Below are 20,146 nucleotides of genomic sequence, written 5' to 3' on the forward strand. Positions count from 1 at the left end.
CTAGCAGGCCTACCATACAAACGGTGAACAAATCCTCAAAACTCATATACACCAAAACAGAACAAAAATCACCAAAATAGGAAAATAAACTTCCAAAACTGCAACAATTTCCTCTAAAACCGAAACAAACGCATCTGTAATGGAAAACTAATAATTTGAAATGGAAACAAAACTCGCGTATCAGCTACAAAATCGCCCGAGAACGGTCGCTGAGAGTACAAAACAGGCAGTCATAGCATCCCGAAATGGCAAAAGAATCGTCAAAGATGGTGGCGAGGGGAAACAAACAGGCTTTGGTAAATAATGGTTTTTGTCACTATGAGTCTAATCTTGAAAATTTGATATCGGGATGTAGCGCATAGGTATCCTTGTTGTGTGCTGTGGGAATCATCATCATCATCATCATCATCATCATCATCATCATCGGACCCATGAACATCAGGGTTAGAATTGATATTCAGCAACAAATCTTATCGCAAGAAGTGACTCACGAGATTGTGCAGTCAAACTCACTGACACATGTCAACATATCCCAATTGCGTGGATCAGTGTTCATGATATTAATCACTGGATTGTCAGTTCCAGACTCAATTATTTACAGACCACCACCATATTTACTGAAATATTACTGAGTGTGACGTTAAAAAAACACCAAAAACACATACCACTTTTAGTGAAACATTATTGAGGGTTTGTGGCGACACACCAACCTGGATGACAATCAGAGGAAATCTGGGGCTTAAGCCAATGTTCCCTGATCCTGGTATGATCAAGGGACACAACTCTGCTGCATATAATGAGACCCTAAGTTCAATGCAGCCTCGATGGCAACATCATACTAACATCTAAACGAACAACAAAATGTATCAAATTTTTCAAATGAACTTTTTCAAGGTTACAGCAAAAAAAATAAACATCATCCAATATACTTGAAAAATAACGGACAGTGTTGCTTTAAGCTATCAGATCAGTAATCAATAGAGCTTTATCGAGTTTTCTTGTTGTCTGTCCGAGACATGACCTGCTTGTGCATGCTATTGTTTCGGGAGTGGAACTTCAAATCACCTCGTCTTTGTTTCGACCTTCGAGAATCAAGCCCTTATCTCCTACTGAAGAGTGTGTTTAGAAAGTTTATAAACTTCGCCATGATCATCTCTTGAGTGAAACAATGGCCCACTGTTTGTGATACAACATTCCTTTAAAGCTCTGACAGTGTTCATAATACAATCAAATGTTATCATTGCATTTCAAAAATGTCAAAAACTGTTACTGAATATTTTGAAGTTATTATACTCGAACATTTTGAACTGGGACTGGAAACCATTGCAGCTATTATCAATAGATACAAATCAATTAAACAGATATTTGTGCAGGTGGGCTCAATATGACCAACATTAAAACTATACTGTTTTAGAAATAGTCTACAAATCTATCCGGCATTTTGTAACGGGTCTGAAGCAAATAAATATATGCTGATGTTCCTGACTCAGTGAGACTAAAAGTCATTTATGATAGATAATTAAACTTATATGTATTTCTTGGTTATTTGGGGGCAGTGGGGTAGCCTAGTGGTTAAAGCGTTGTCTCGTCACGCCGAAGACCCGGGTTTGATTCCCCACATGGGCACAATGTGTTAAGCCCATTTCTGGTGTCCCCCGCCGTGATATTGCTGGAATATTGCTAAAAGCGGCGTAAAAGTAAACTCAGTCAGTCAGTCTTGGTTATTTTAATATCAAAAGTTGTCAAAGTCAGTCAAATGTAATCCTGGGCAGACATGCAGTTATTTGAATCTGAGTTTTATGTGGTTTACTGAACATATAAACCATTTTTGTATGCCATATAGGCTTTCATTCTGGCCTCATGTGCATCATGTGTCACATGCAGTGCATCACATTGCACATGCATTTTATCATATATGCATCCTATCACAAATGCATGATGTTCTGTATGCATTGCATTATGTATGTTCCAACTGCAACATATAGCATATACACCATATGTAAGATGTAGCATGCATCATATGCCACATGCATATATAACATATGCATCATATGTAAGATGTAAGGCGTGCATCATATGCCACATGCATTGTATAACATATCATATGTAAGATGTAAGCAATGTGCATCATATGCCACATGCATTGTATAACATATGCATCATATGTAAGATGCAACATGGATGCATCATATTTCATGTAAGATGTAACATGCAATGGTAACATACTTATATGTAAGATGTAACATGCATGTAACATTTCATTTAAGATGTAACATGCAATGAGTAACGTGTTAAATGTAAGATGTAACATGCATGTATTACATGCACATTATATGTAATGATTAACATGCAATGCAATGAGTAGCGTGTTAAATGTAAGATGTAACATGCATTGTATTACATGCACATTATATGTAAGATGTAACATTCATTATATGTATTAACGTAATGTAACATGTGCATTAAATGAGTAACATGTGCATTAAATGTAAGATGTAACATGCATTGTATGTAACATGTGCATGCACATTGTAAGATGTAGCATTCATTGTATAACATGTGCATTATATGTAAGATGTAGCATTCATTGTGTAACATGTGCATTATATGTAAGATGTAGCATTCATTGTGTAACATGTGCATTATATGTAAGATGTAGCATTCATTGTGTAACATGTGCATTATATGTAAGATGTAGCATTCATTGTATAACATGTGCATTATTTGTAAGGTGTAACATTCATTGTGTGCATTATATGTAAGGTGTAACATTCATTGTGTAACATGTGCATTAATTAAGATGTAACATTCATTGTGTAACATGTGCATTATATGTAAGATGTAACATGCATTGTATTACATGTGCATTAAATTTGTAAGATGTAACATTCATTGTGTAACATGTGCATTATATGTAAGATGTAGCATTCATTGTATAACATGTGCATTATATGTAAGATGTAACATTCATTGTGTAACATGTGCATTATATGTATGTAACATTCATTGTGTAACATTCATTATATGTAAGGTGTAACATGTGTAACATGCATTATATGTAAGATGTAACATTCATTGTATAACATGTGCATTAAGTAGGATGTAACATGCATTGTATTACATGCACATTATATGTAAGATGTAGCATTCATTGTGTAACATGTGCATTATATGTAAGATGTAGCATTCATTGTATAACATGCACATTATATGTAAGATGTAGCATTCATTGTGTAACATGTGCATCATAAGTAGGATGTAACATGCATTGTATTGGACATGCATTAAATGTATTATGCAATGGGAGGGGGTTCATTTATGTAACACATGCATTATTTGTATAACATGTGCATTAACATGCATTTTATAACATAGCGTTGCATTATATGTAAGATGCATTCATGCATGTGCATCAAATGTATGCATTGATTACATCATCACATGTTATCGGTAGGATTAACATTCATTTTATCAGCATTATATGTAGATGTCCATGCATCACCTTCCTCCCAGACGTATCAATGTTGTCAGGAGTCCCAGATTCCTGATTGCTGTAGTGTCATTACACCATCATCAGGACACCATAGGACACCATTATCAGGACACCATAGGACACCATTATGACACCATTATGAGGACACCATTATGACACCATAGAAACCATTATGAGGACACCATAGAAACCATTATGAGGACACCATTATGAGGACACCATAGAAACACCATAGAAACCATTATGACATGATAGGACACCATAGGAAACCATTATGAGGACACCATTCGACACCATAGGGCACCATTATGAGGACACCATAGGACACTATTTGAGGACACCATAGGACACCATTATGAGGACACCATAGAAACCATTATGAGGACACCATAGGACACCATTATGAGGACACCATAGAAACCATTATGAGGACACCATAGGACACCATTACAAGACCATTATGAGGACACCATTACAAGACCATTATGAGGACACCATTTACTCTCCAGCACAATTGCAAACACTTCATATACATATCTACCTTGCATTACAACAAAGATTCCACTAGACATGCACACATGACAAACAGCAGTGTAACGCTGCACGCACAAGTCCAAGTGCATATTCCTCTGATATAAGATGGTAGTGTGTAGGACAGTGATAGTATCTGTGTCGGCCAAACAAAGGGAAAGCCATGACAAGGAGCAATTATGACATGAACTTGTACAGGACTGTCTCTGTTTGAGTTGGGAGAGTAATCAGAGGTAACTCCACACACACACCCCAAATATAACATTTGTCTCCCAACACAATCAAACACCTAAAGGTGTAGGCCAAACAAAAAGCAGTAATTGATCACAAAGATAATTATCTTACTACTGTCTTCTTGAGCAAATGTGGATTAGCAAAGATGTTGTTATACAAATCTGGTTACCTGGAAGTGATTGAGATGGTCAAATATATAATAAACCAGAAATGTGCTTGTATTAATACAAAAACAGAACTAGTCCCATCCAAACATTTCACTGAAAACCCAAAATTATAAAATGAGATATTTTTTATTTGATGCTGATAAAAAGTAAACAAAAACAAACAAACTTTTATATCACAAAAAATATAATCGGCTTGATTTATTTAACTGTACTATAGAACAACATAGAACAACACTTAATGTCTCCCTAAAAGATCTGCTCTTCATGTTGTTTAATACCATACTCTGCAATATGAAAGCTAAATGACAGGCTGTAAATTACAAAATCTGGACTAGATAATCCAATGATTGGTATTATGACCATCGATACATTCTATCAGGGTACAATGACACAAGTGAGTGAGTTTAGTTTTACGCCACCTTAAGCAATATTCCAGCAACATCACAGTGGGGGAATACCAGAAAACGGCTTCACACATTGTACCCATATGGGGAATCGAACCCGGGTTTTTGGTGTGACAAATGAACGCTTTAACCGCTAGACTTTCCAAGACCCCAAGCATTACATTAGATCCCTATCTTCAGATCGAACAACTCTCAGACTTTGCCAGGAATCAGTTCTAATCTCAATCCAAGTATGACACAAAATAACATTCATATGTTACAAATAATACAAACATAGGTTGCCACTGGATGATAAAAAATATTTATTCTGCTCCATTACACACAGCAAATGAAGCTAAAGTAATAAACTTCATTATTAAATTACTATGTATAGTCATTACCTTCAGGCCCTACATAAATCTTAATAAAGCATGCTTATTCAACAAACAAACACCATCGACACTATTTCCCTGCAGACATATTCCCAATCATCAAGCACTGCCTACACAGTGGAATAAATCATCCCCTAGTGGGTCAATTTCAACACGAGCATGTGGTCCGTAGAGTCATAAGAAACAAACACTATTCTAAAGACTAATTACATTGTATATCACAGGTAAATGAACACAGTAATTGTGTTGTGATCTTATCACACGTATCATTGTTACCTGAAGGACTAAAATGTCGAGCCTCCATGCGGGCAGCCAGCACGATATGGTATTATGAACATATCTCACTAACAGGGCTTATCTCTCGCAACTTCACCGATACAATTCTTTGCCACGCTTATCCATTGTTCAATACAATACTAACTAACAATCACTGGTGCTTTGAGATAGTGCTAAACCGGACTGCTTTTCAAAGCAGTTGGCTCAAATTTCATCATATTATTCTTACAACATAAGAGAGAAAGCAGTGGACATATAAAGGGCTCATGGTTTGGGGTGTACAATCAATCAGTTTATTGGTACAATAGATTATTGATCTAGCTTCACTAATAATATGAAAGCTCGTACAACAATGGAGGGTTGAATCTATCTAGGTGTTCATGACGAGGTGAGGTTAACATGGCAACTACAATAGGTTGTACTGCATGACGCGTCTTCAAACAAACAATTTCCACCATGATAACAAAAGATAACAAAGCAAGCTGACTTGATATTACAGCAACATGAAATGTTGGATCAAATAATATATACTCAAATAAAGTTAAAGAACACCCAAGTTTTTTTCTTCAGAACCATGGCTAATCTTTTTGGTCATATTAACTATACTGGACAGATTAACTATAGCTCCATGAAACAATCCTGTATAATGACCGTGACAGATTAACTATAGTTCCATGAAACAATCCTATATAATAACCATGACAGATTAACTATAGTTCCATGAAACAATCTTGTATAATGACCGTGACAGATTAACTATAGTTACATGAAACAATCTTGTACAATACTGGGATATTTAATGTATCAAAATCTTGACAAGAAATAATAGAGGTCTTTATAGTAATTTAAGTATCACAGATCTTACTATAGTACACCAAACCATTTGTATTACTTGACTTGACATTAACATAATGAAATGATTATTGAGTATCCTGGGTCTCTTTCCATTGTAGGTCATGGTGACCGTGAAGATTGATAAACACCAGCTGTCATGCATGTAAGTGTTAACACCAATTGTGAAAATCTATCTTAATGATCATGATTAATTTTGAAACTAAGTCCAAGGTTAAAGAAGAGACCGTATCAAGTGAGGACAAGAGTTGCAAGGGATTTTTCCAGGCCCATTTATAATAATGACGGCAGATTAACTATAGTTCCATGAAACAATCCTATATAATGACCGTGACAGATTAACTATAGTTCCATGAAACAATCTGGTATAATGACCGTGACAGATTAACTATAGTCCATGAAACAATCTGGTATAATGACCATGACAGATTAACTATAGTTCCATGAAACAATCCTGTATAATGACCGTGACAGATTAACTATAGTTCCATGAAACAATCCTATATAATGACCATGACAGATTAACTATAGTTCCATGAAACAATCCTGTATAATGACCGTGACAGATTAACTATAGTTCCATGAAACAATCTGGCATAATGACCGTGACAGATTAACTATAGTCACATGAAACAATCTGGTATAATGACCGTGACAGATTAACTATAGTCACATGAAACAATCTGGTATAATGACCATGACAGATTAACTATAGTTCCATGAAACAATCTGGTATAATGACCATGACACATTAACTATAGTTCCATGAAACAATCTGGTATAATGACCGTGACAGATTAACTATAGTTCCATGAAACAATCCTGTATAATAACCAGGACAGATTAACTATAGTTCCATGAAACAATCCTGTATAATGACCGTGACAGATTAACTATAGTTCCATGAAACAATCCTGTATAATAACCGTGACAGATTAACTATAGTTCCATGAAACAATCCTGTATAATGACCGGACACATTAACTATAGTCACATGAAACAATCCTGTATAATGACCGTGACAGATTAACTATAGTTCCATGAAACAATCCTGTATAATGACCATGACAGATTAACTATAGATCCATGAAACAATCCGGTATAATGAATATGACAGATTAACTATAGTTCCATGAAACAATCTGGTATAATGAATATGACAGATTAACTATAGTCACATGAAACAATCCTGTATAATGACCGTGACACATGAACTATAGTTCCATGAAACAATCTGGTATAATGACCGGGACAGATTAACTATAGTTCAATGAAACAATCCTGTATAATAACCGGGACAGATTAACTATAGCTCCATGAAACAATCCTGTATAATGACCGTGACACATTAACTATGGTCACATGAAAAATCGGGTATAATGACCGTGACACATTAACTATAGTTCCATGAAACAATCCTTTATAATAACCATGACAGATTAACTATAGTTCCATGAAACAATCTGGCATAATGACCGTGACACATTAACTAAAGTCACATGAAACAATCCTGTATAATGACCGTGACAGATTATCTATAGTTCAATGAATAAATCTGGTAGAATGACCGTGACAGATTAACTATAGTTCCATGAAACAATCCTGTATAATGACCATGACAGATTAACTATAGTTCCATGAAACAATCCTGTATAATGACTGTGACAGATTAACTATAGTTCAATGAAACAATCCGGTATAATGACCGTGACAGATTAACTATAGTCACATGAAACAATCGGGTATAATGACCGGGACAGATTAACTATAGTTCCATGAAACAATCTGGCATAATGACCGTGACACATTAACTAAAGTCACATGAAACAATCCTGTATAATGACCGTGACAGATTATCTATAGTTCAATGAATAAATCTGGTAGAATGACCGTGACAGATTAACTATAGTTCCATGAAACAATCCTGTATAATGACCATGACAGATTAACTATAGTTCCATGAAACAATCCTGTATAATGACTGTGACAGATTAACTATAGTTCAATGAAACAATCCGGTATAATGACCGTGACAGATTAACTATAGTCACATGAAACGATCGGGTATAATGACCGGGACAGATTAACTATAGCTCCATGAAACAATCTGTTATTATGGCCGTGACCGATTAACTATAGACATATGAATAAAAAATGCTTTTTATATTTATGCTAATTCATTCCTATGATTGATCCTGTCTTTCATAATGTGTAGTAAACATGACAACATCTTACAACATGGAGGGCGAAGTTGTCCAAAATATTCAGGGAAGTCTGACGTATGCGCCCATTGTCATGCAGATTCAAAACAAATAATTGAAGAAAGAATATAAGTAACATATTGTGTACATATCGCAGTTCATGAATTATTAATGCTCTGAACCAGAAACATAACGCCATTACCTACAGTAACATCTACAAGCTCACTCGTACAGAAAACTAACTCAGACAGCACTGAGAACGGAGAACATCCACGTCCATGATAAATTTCACATCATTTCATTTTGCTGGTACTTTAAGTTTCCCACATTCGATGAGAAAAATTTAATCACCTCTTAGAGATGATGAGATAAATATTTTCACAAAGTCGCAACATTTTTTGTTACATTTTTATAGGTGGAATTTATGTATGGAGAATGAGTGTAACTGATGGGTGAATTACATAACACCTATTAAGCTTCTGGTGCGTATCGAAGAAAGAGATAGATTATAATATAGTTATACTCGTGCATTTAGTGCATGTACAAACCCACTTTGTAAAGAAAGCAAAAGTTGAAATATACATAACATACTTGAGTCACACAGCTCAGATGTTGCCGAATGGGTTGTTTAACAACAAACAGGCAAAATTAACAAACAAATAAATATCTTTAAGATAAAATACACAGTACAATTATTATGAAAATAAATGACAGTTTGTCATAAATTATCCAGTCTCTCACCAATCTAATCTGTTTTTAAAAATACATTCTTGGAAAAAATCGAACAGCAATGATCAATATTGATAATCATATATGATATTGATATGTGTAGAGGAAAATTATAATATTAAATATAACATTTTTCTTTTAAATTATTTGTTTATATTCCTATCATGTGTCAGGCTTCTGGTCACTTGTTGTTTTATGTCAGTGATATTCCAACTCTATCATATAACGGCTTGGCAATCAAACCAGTGGTCAACAGCATGAGCATCTGAGTACAGAGACATATAACAACCACTAAATGTGACAACAATATCGCATCTAACAACAAGTAATACAATGCTGGGGACTTTAATTTAACCAGGAATTTATCCAGGATTCAAATCTAAATGCTTTTGATAGAAAATTTTGGTAAAACATAAATATTTTGTATGTTAGTCAGTGAAATACAAGTCACTATTACAGATCTCTAACATTAGTTAATAATCTACAACATGACTCAGGAAATATATAATCCCAATTTCAGGAATATTAGCAGATATTTGGTGAAGATATGGGACTAAATATCTGCCGATAAATGGGCCTGGAAAAATCCCTTGCAACTCTTGTCCTCACTTGATACACCTCTTCTTTAACCTTGGACTTATTTCAAAATTAATCATGATCATTAAGATAGATTTTCACAATTGGTGTTAACACTTACATGCATGACAGCTGGTGTTTATCAATCTTCGTTTACCATGACCTACAATCCAAGAGACCCAGGATACTCAATAATCAATTTCATTATGTTAATGTCAAGTAAAGTAATACAATGGTTTGGTGTACTGTGTAAGATCTGATACTTAAATTAAAAGACCTCTATATTTCTTGTCAAGATTTTGGGACATTAAATATCCCAGTATGTCCAAGTATGTTCATGAAACTATAGTTAATCTGTCACAGTCATTATACCAGATTGTTTCATGGAACTATAGTTAATCTGTCATGGTTATTATATAGGATTGTTTCATGGAGCTATAGTTAATCTGTCACGGTCATTATACAGGACTGTTTCATGGAGCTATTTAATCTGTCATGAACATGGAACTATAGTTAATCTGTCATGGTTATTATACAGGATTGTTTCATCGAACTATAGTTAATCTGTCATGGTTATTATACAGGATTGTTTCATGGAACTATAGTTAATCTGTCATGGTTATTATACAGGATTGTTTCATGGAACTATCGTTAATATGTCATGGTCATTATACAGGATTGTTTCATGGAACTATAATTCATCTGTCAAGGTTATTATACAGGATTGTTTCATGGAACTATAGTTAATCTGTCATGGTCATTATACCAGTACTGCCCAATAATATTTAAAAATTTAATGTCCTGTAAAATATTAAAATGGTGTTGTGTACAGTGTAAGATTTGATACCTTAATTACAAGACCTCTATATTTCTATTCAGGATTTTGATACATCAAATATCACAGTATATCCCTTGCAATACCAAATAATTAATTTTATAACTTAATGTCATATAAAATAATAAAATGGTTTAGTGTACTGGTTAAGATTTGATACTATCATTAAAAGACATATATACTTCTTGTCCAGACTTCCATACAGTGAGTATTACAGTGTGTCCCTTGGAATGCAGTATATATTTGTATGTCAATTCTGTATGTAAGTGCATACTGTATGCACATTTCTGCGTTGTGAACAACGTGCAGATTTAAAAAAAGTGATAGTACTGTTTCGCAATCATGCTGATCATGAGTACTTCACACAATTACCCTTTCCTACTTACTACACACAAACATGCCCAGCCCATCACGACATTAAGCGACCCACCCTATGTCGTCTCGACAATAAACAATGGTATTTTATAGACATGGACATTAAGGATAGTCCATTGACTCCTTGAGTGAGTGAGTTTGGTTTTACACCCCTTTCAGCAATATTCCAGCAATATCACGGAAATCACCATAAATGGACTTCACACATTGTACCCATGTGGGGAATCGAGTCCTTGAGACTGGCGGCTGTAGGTTTGTGATATAGGAAGCCCCTGGTCTTTTACTATTGTTATTATTTTTCATATTTCTTTTACTTCTGTTTTCTTTTTTATATTAAGGTCAAGACATATAAACTTTTATTATATTTTTTAAGGATTTTTATTTTTTATTTTATTTATTTTTCCAATTCATGTCCTGTATAATACATACATATCTTGACTATGTAATATCTTTACAGAGAAAAAAAGAGAAAGGGCAAGACAAGGACCTTAATTTTAGTACTGAGTATATCCTGAATATTGTTCAATTATGTGTCAACATACTGCACTTGAGTTGCCACACACAATCAAACAAATACATTCACACTCTTCCCATTCACAAGGGTGGTGCAGTAGCCTAGTGGTTGCTCATCACACCAAAGGTCTGAGTTCGATTCCTCACATGGGTACACCATGTGAACCCATTTCTGGTGTCTACCGCCGTGATATTGCTTGAATATGCTAAGCATATAGACTGAATGAAGTTGCATAAAATCACATCAATAATACTATTTGAGATTTTGTCTTTGAGGTGTAGAAATGTAAGCTTTTTAGCTAAAGGATTTACTTCATGATTGTATTTTGTACTTGCCTACCTACATGAACCATTCCCCATAATGTTAGTGATATCCCAAGGGCTAGCAGCATTGTATATTAAAGAAGATGTCCTTCTAGGTTAGTTCTCATTCAAAAAAATTAATCTTTCATTCTCCTTTAAATACACAAGCAATAAAAATTAATCAACTATTTAGTACATTTATATATATTTAAAAACATGGTTCTAAATTGCAAACAAATAGATAATTATTTTGTGATGAACATATCTACCCACAGAGCATGTAGGTTAATATGGTCCCTTGCTTAAGTTGACCTCTTGTGAAGAAACTGTCAATGCTTCATCATCTATCTTTTTTAATTTTATCAACAAAAATAAACTTTGTTTACGATCAGCTACTAAACTTTTCAAATATTTATAGAAATTACTCCAGCATGTATTTATTTGACCATGATCCGAAAAATTGTAAAACTTACGTTTAAGTATTTGATACATGGGATGAACTTTTGCATAAACATTAAGCACCATGACATTCAATCTACTACTCGCAGAGCTACAGATAACTTTTTGGGTCATTGAGTTATGTACTCACTTGTGGTCATATCAATTGGATATCTTAATTTTCCTTTGAGTAACCAAATAAATTGTACCCACCTCACTCAAACTCAATTGGGTATTTTGCCATTTTCCAATTGTAAAAATACATGCATAATAAAGTTTAAATGTTGGTTTACATGTTTGTTATTTATACTTGATCTGTAATATGAGAAACGATAAGAAAGACTGCAAGTTGCCAAGTTATCTGCTGAAATAGAACCTCTCAATATACTTCAGTTATTTTATCTATCCTCAGTAACGACCATCGTATGCTAAATTCTAGTAGGTTTGGTGAAAGGAACTAATTCACCAGTACGCAAGCTTAGATTTGACATTTTTGTGTGTACGCATGTAAGATCAAACTTATTGAATATTTACAAAAATTCAAGCATACTTGTACGCAATAGACTTAATAGGAATTGAGTTTTCACATAAATATTTGTGTAATTTATGCAGACATACAGTCTATCTGTACGTCTGTAACTAGTCCATGACTTGTGAACCAGTGGCTGGATTTTATCATCAAAGTTATAAGTCTGGAAGGTTGATCGTAATCAAAAAAATGATCTCACACCTAATACTTTTTTAACAATCAACTGTTTGTCAATTAAAATGATACTCACAAAATGCTAGTTGATACCAATTGTTTTTTATATGTTTAATCAATCCTTAAATCTGTGACTGATTATGCTACATAAAAAAACACAGCATTTATCAATTGGAGCAAGGTATCAAACAGCATGTATACTGAATAAGATTTTTAACATTTTAAACACAATCATTTGGACTATTCCTTCAAAAGCAAAATATACCTATCATAATCAATGCTTAAACACAATATCTTAAAATAGATATTCATAGACTTTGAATGGTGATTTTCTCAAACAGGGATTTACTTACCTAATAATCTCTCACACATTTTGTGTCAAACTTTCATTTCAGCATCTGTTTGTCATCTGAAGTATCGAAACCTACTAATTCATCCATATCAAAATTATATATCACGTCCTCAAAATACAAACACATCTGTCACAACAGCTATAAAAACAGTTTTCCTCGCACACCACCAAGTTATAGGAGTATTTGTACTATGGGAGAGCATACAAAAGTATGTCATACGACAATAGCATGTTTCAAAGCTTCACCTGCCTATCATCCACCTTCATACTCCTTCGTTTATAACCACCAACCATGAACATGTAAAATACATGGCTACACAGAGCCACACGACACAACCTATGGTTAGTATCTATATATAGTTACAAAGTGTTGGTCTAGCTGTGTGTCATACTTGCCTTGTAGTGTAAAATCCAACATTAGCTACACGTGCGTGTGTAAGACAAGGTGTGACACTCTCTCCTGGCCTTTTCCTGAGAAAGCTTAAAACTTGGTTCTGCATAGGGTGACTTGCATATATAAGTGATACACAATGTGCCTATCTTTGTGTATGAATATAAGCTCTGATGCGTTCAACACCCTGTCACCATTCAAAAAGGGGGTGTGGTGCCTTTTGTTTGAAATAATGGTCTGACCCGAGTTTTCTATAAGCCGGGGAATTGTCCTCCAAATAAGATGGAAAACTTGCAGGGCAAACTTAACACTGTCTATGGGTTCCAGTGAAGAATAGCCCACAATGCCAGCACATCACACACTGGGTACAGTAGTATGAACACATAGTGACCAAATATTGAGGTACACTTTGTCTACCCAGATAATAGAGCACACAAAGTCTGAATCCTGAGTAGCTGGGAAAAGAGCTTGTATTTGCCTGCCACTGGGGCCAATCACAACAAAATCAATTCATTATCCAGTATTGCCATATGTTAACAATTCCCTTTATCAGTAATAGATATCAGAAAAATAAACATTGGACCCTTTAGGCGTAACCCAGTGTAAAACAAAAGTCCTGTGCGCACGTACCGAGAGCCCCCATGTTCAACAAACACTTAGAAAAATCATTTCTACTTTCTTTAACAGCACACGGTGCGTCGCTAGATCTTGAGCAGTAACCGTGGTATGCACGGGGTGGACCGACTGTCAAAATAATAAAGACGAACAAACAATACAAAAAGAAGACTAACATTGATAGGAGACACCGTCAAGATATCGCCGTATAACAATGGGGTAGGCTGATAAGAGTCGAGGTAAAAATCGATGAAGTTGATTGAAAACTAAATCTTACCAATTATGGCGGAGGTAGATCTGATATTATGCCACATCATGTTATAAAATGTTGAAGTTTTGCTGTCGGACGTCAGCAGTGTGGACCTAATCGATAGGGGTACAATGGCAAACAATAGCCATGAATCGCGTTGGGCCGACCCACGCCAGCTATATCTAGCTTGCTAACCGAGTCATGTCGTCTTATCTAAGTTGTTCAACAATGACAACCGCCCAGCTGTGCATAAAACAAACCCTTCATTCGTTATATAACCGCGCTACTTACTTTCATGTCTGTAACTGGTGTTGAAGTTGAGATAACTGTCGAAAATGTTCGAGACACGTCTTCACGTCAATTCACGCCGCCATGTTTTGAGTGACGGTATTGTCACTTCCGGTTCTACTTTCAATTCCATTTCCGGTTCTGGTACTGTTCGTACGCGTTGCAAATGGAGACCCAGACAAACGTTAATTAAACTGGCATGATTTACTGTCAAGCTACTGACATGTCGTGCAAAAAAAGGGACTGAGTTGAGTGAAACTGCATGGCAGAATTCTATGGGGCTCCGTTTCAGGTTCTGGTACTGTGAGTCGCATGAAAATATTAACTCGTATTCCGAGTAATCAACATAATCCCAGTTATTAAAACTAGTACTGTTATTACTAACAAAACACTAACTCAAATCAAACAAAACTAACTCATGTATAAAATGCTATTAATTTAATTAATTATAATTACAACTACAAGTGCAAATTATAATTTGCATGCATACTTAACAAAACCTCGGTTGACAATGAGAAAATACATACATTATTTTGTTACATAGGATTTTATGTCATATAGTCTCAATACACGTTCCAAGATACCTTTTATTGAGAAAAACACCGTAATTGAAAAATACATTGCGAAATGAAAGAATTCTTAACATGCATCTCCATTTTTCAGTTTCATTTCAATGCGAAGGTAAATATTTTGCATTGAGGGTGTATATTATTTCAACCATTTTTGGACGGGAAGCTGCGCGATTTCTCGGTACACTTGTTTGACAATCCCAGTGGGTGCTTGGGGTCAACCCTAACAATAGACTCGGTTCTAGGACATATTGTACCCACAATATTGGCGGGAACCCCGAGCACTGAATGGACACAAATACCGGCATGCATCACGTCCTTCAACTCTCCAGATGTATTTAGACTTGGGGGTTATTTTTTAACCTACTGGAATTTATCAAAACCCTATTTTATCAGTAAGGTTTGCATTTTATTGCATTTTTTAGGTTGAAAAAAAACTATGCAAAGCAATCAAAACACGTTCAGTGATTTATTTTATTTTATAAACATCCTTGTTTTGGGGGTGTTTTGTTTAAGCAAATATAAGAAATTATTTCTTTGCTTATCAGTTACAAACTCTTCACGTTAATTTTGTTCTATTTTCTTTTGCACTAGGTGATTTTTATGAGGTTCTTAAATCAACTATTGAAACCTTTTCCGACATCCTAACTGTACCTCTTTCTACGATAGGGGCGGTGGTAGCCTTGTGGTTAAAGCGTTCGCTCGTCACACTGAAGACCCGGGTTCGATTCCCAACATAGGCACAATGTGTGAAGCCTATTTCTGGTGTCCCTCGTCGTGATATTGCTGGAATATTGCTAACAGCGGCGTAAAACTAAACTCAGTCTCTCCTTCCACGATAAATCACCATTATAACAGCCAAACCGTTTTCTTTTGCTTTTCTCTGTAAGAAAATGTTCTCTTTTCAATCATAGTTTTCCAAATGATTTTTTAAAATCTATTAATGTTGATAAAACAATTCAACAATCTGTCAATATTTATACAAATGACACATTAACAGGCTGCGGCATTACGTACGACCTCAACGAGGAAGGTGGTATTAAGAGAAATGAAAACATACCTGCTTCTGCGTTACTAGCTGACGAAAAATGTCCATGAATGTCCATTAAGTCCACCTAGGGACATCATTTCAACTAATGAGTCATACTCAGTTTAAAACTTGGAGCCGACTTAACAATTTCACGGACAGACCAGTTTAACATTTAACCTGGTTGAGTGTTTCTTTTCGTCAGTGGCGGTGTATGCTTGTATCGTAGGTGGATGAGGTGCTGGACGCTGCAAGTTGACCATACATGTATCGTAATACTATACAGGCAGCCTGACAGTCAGTAGTTTATAAATATATACAATGAATTCTTAATGTAACGGGACTTGACCCTCGGACAGCGGCTAGGCAGGTGGGCTGACGATCACCTCTGTGATGCTGCCTAGTCGTACTGCATTATCATGTAATTGCATATTTAGACGACGAATAAAGTGTCGTGGACTTATTGATGGACTTCTGTGTTTGAAGAGACAATATCCCGGGACACTTGTGACAAACACGGGCGTGATTAGCAACGCATACGTTACACAGGTCATAGCTACCACTGTCTTGGGTTTTTGTCTACACATATACATCTTTTTACATGAAAACATTTCGTGCAATTGTTTTGTGAACTAATGAATTCACAGAAGCGCACATAAAATCTATAGACGGTGGTTTTCGTTTTGTAATGCATTGTAATTTCACAGGTCGATAAACACATCAGCAGTGACTCATGGGTGGGTGAGTGAGTGAGTGATTTGTGTTTTACGCCTTTTTTAGCAATGATCCAGCAATCACGGCTTGGTATACCAGAAAAGGGCTTCGTGCATTTTATCCATGTGGGGAATCGAACCCTGTTCTTCGGCGTGACGAGCGAACGCACTAACCACTGGGCTATCCCACCGCCTCATCTCGATCGGCATACAGTGGAGTACAAAGTGATTATTTTGATATGTATTAATATCAATTGTATTGGCATATATCACATTTAAAACAAAATACGAAACTGAACACATCCTAGGACACTTTTCATTCGCATCAAAAGGTTCCCCCCTGGTGGTAAGAACAAAATGTGGGTGAAATTATACATCCGTGTGTTTTTCAATATGTTAAAAAAATTTAAAACATTTTTAAATGTGCGAAATATTTGTATGAAATGAACATCATGGTATGTTGCAGCTGTTACCAGTGAAAGGTGTACATCACAGAAATATTGAATTTTTATAAGCGATTTATAATGAGTCAACTTTTAATGCCGTTTGTGATAATGCTCCAGCATGATGACGGCGGGGAATAAAAAGAACGCCGGAAACAGTACCAAGTCTACACCGTGAGGAGAGTAAGTGAGACTACTACCCTACACCGGATGAAGGAGAAACAAGGTGATCGACCTTTTTACTGGTTTTTTAAAATGCATTAAAACATGAATTGATCAAGAAATTATGCGCACAAGTATGTATAAGTGTATAATATATAAGTATTTTGACCACTTTCGTTACTGCACAAGTGTTTCTTACCTGAAAAGGTCAGGTCAGAGTGCAACGCCTTGTCTGATCCTGGTTTTGCCACGAGACGTTTCCAGAGAAGTTTGCACATGTGATCCTTCACATACCGAACACCTGTATACATACAATAACAAGTGTAGACAACCTATGACATATTTACAGAAACAGGCCAATTGGCTTGCGGAAATATTATCAGCAGAAAATCCTCGATATTGATGGATATAATTTAATATAGTTGATACAATCAGCTTGGACTTCGGCTCCTTTGCCAAAGATAAGAGAGACGGCTTGAGCTATGGAGTTAAATAAGAAAAGCTTTCCCCTTTTCATACCCCTACACCGTCAGTTTTCGTTCTCTGAGAAACTGAACACAATGTGTTGTCTAGAGATTTAAACCATTCTTTCAGCGAGTTCAAAGACACGTGAAGCTTGAGATCCCCACAATGAAGTTTTTCAAAGATCCTACCCTCAAAAACCAGCACAGTGTGTAGCTGCATACAAAACTGTACCACAACACAAGAGTGACTACCGCCGTGAACAATATATTAAACCGAGGTAGCAACATTACGACCAGACCTCATTGTTCTTTTTCTAACTTTCTCTAAGCCTGTCAATAAAAAATTGATCTAATTGTGTATAAGACATTTATTTCCGAGTGTTCATATCCGCTGACTAAAGCAATCCGGTCCTATGAGCACGCGCAGTCAAGAGAGAAGTATGGTTTGAAGATACAATACGACTGTATCCATACCTCAACTAAATGCCATGCTTTATCATTGAAAAATTCCAATATCACCAAGATATATTTCATATCTGATTAGTTCAATTTCGTTGCATGCTATAATACCATTCAGTAATTTATCATCCCCAAAGTTCTCCCTAATGTTTAAGCCCATAAGCTTAGTTAATTTGTCATACAAGCGTTCCGGAGTTCATTCTTCTCTGTGGACATGCGAACGCTGTGAGTCATTCCTGCTATATATAATTAACAAACCTTAACAGTAGAAAATATTACTGATTCTTTTGCAAGCTGTCATTCTGAAGGTAATAAATCCTGAACAAATGTAGGTAACCTATGATATGAATTACGACGTGTCGCTGTTGATTACGTTTGTATAGGTAGAACCAGTCCATACTCTCCAACCTGCTCGTGGAAATAATAACGTGGAGAATATCCCGAATTGTCTGTACCTCGAGGGATTTGTATGGCCAAGGAAGTCAAGACCGAGGGATTACCTCGATCCGACACGGCACCCTTAAGTCTCCACGTATTGTTGAGGAAATTTTAGTCATTACTAGATAAACTCGGTAGCTAGGATTGCGACGCTTTGACATTTATGCTTGCATCTAACTACATGATTGTTCTGAGAATTGTTAATCATAATTTGCTCTCAAATCGCAGACATGTTTTTATCACAGACGGTTCTAACACAATTACCTTACAATAGACAGGCTTAATTTGATTGTAGAAAAAATGGACTGACAAAGACGTCAGTGAGGCGTCTCTTGAACCTATCCTCATTAGGAATGTGTGTTTGTAAGTGATTGCTTTTATGGTTGGGAAGCAAATTTGATAATTTTGATTTGTTGAAAAGCTTGTCATTAGAGTAAGTAATTAATCAGCCTAAATGACCTTTTAACCAATTATGAAGTCCTTACGAGAGTTAAGTGTGACTAACTTCTGACTTCTAAATACGGTTATCTCAAAGACTTAATTCACGGGAAGAAAATAAATCTAATTGTCGTAGAATGGTCGTTTAAGAACGAAAAAAGGAGTACCGTTGTTTTTTGTGTGTGTTTGCTTTGTTTTATATTCGTATTTGTTTGTTTGTGTCTGGGTGCGTGCGTGTGTGTGTGCGGTTTTACTCCTTTCTCGGCAATATTTTACTGTATATGTCTGTAAACAATCGGATCTGGAGCAGACAGTCAACTGACTGATATCATGAGCATTCATTACAATGACATGCACCAAAACTGTCCACCCGATCCACTTTGGAACCGTTGCTGAAGACCTTTTTTTCAACCCGTATGTATAATCCAGATCAGAGTATAACTTCACAGTACGGAGTTACAGCACAGCGACGATCCCTCTTCATGACGTGGAAGGACGTGCAAGCTGGCGACGATGGTCACTATCATGAACACATT

At 35.7% G+C, this 20,146-nt stretch overlaps 1 protein-coding gene across 5 annotated transcripts in view; it reads right to left on the reverse strand.

The window, feature by feature from the left end:
• Nucleotides 1-14,983, reverse strand: part of LOC124275700 (transcription factor SOX-13-like) — a 262,079-nt gene extending 247,096 nt beyond the window's left edge. For 2 of the 5 annotated variants that reach the window (XM_046711335.1, XM_046711328.1), the window contains exon 1: nucleotides 14,901-14,983. The gene's annotated coding sequence lies outside the window, so the exon portion shown is untranslated. Of the gene's footprint in view, nucleotides 1-13,354; nucleotides 13,592-14,636; nucleotides 14,659-14,900 lie in introns of those variants that run through there. The other 3 variants (XM_046711334.1, XM_046711333.1, XM_046711329.1) reach the window with 3 other exon arrangements.
• Between the last annotated feature and the right edge of the window lie 5,163 nt (nucleotides 14,984-20,146).

Source organism: Haliotis rubra, unplaced genomic scaffold (assembly GCF_003918875.1).
Source record: "Haliotis rubra isolate DU_JTF1 unplaced genomic scaffold, ASM391887v1 Scf201, whole genome shotgun sequence".
NCBI classification, from domain to species: Eukaryota; Metazoa; Mollusca; class Gastropoda; order Lepetellida; family Haliotidae; genus Haliotis; species Haliotis rubra.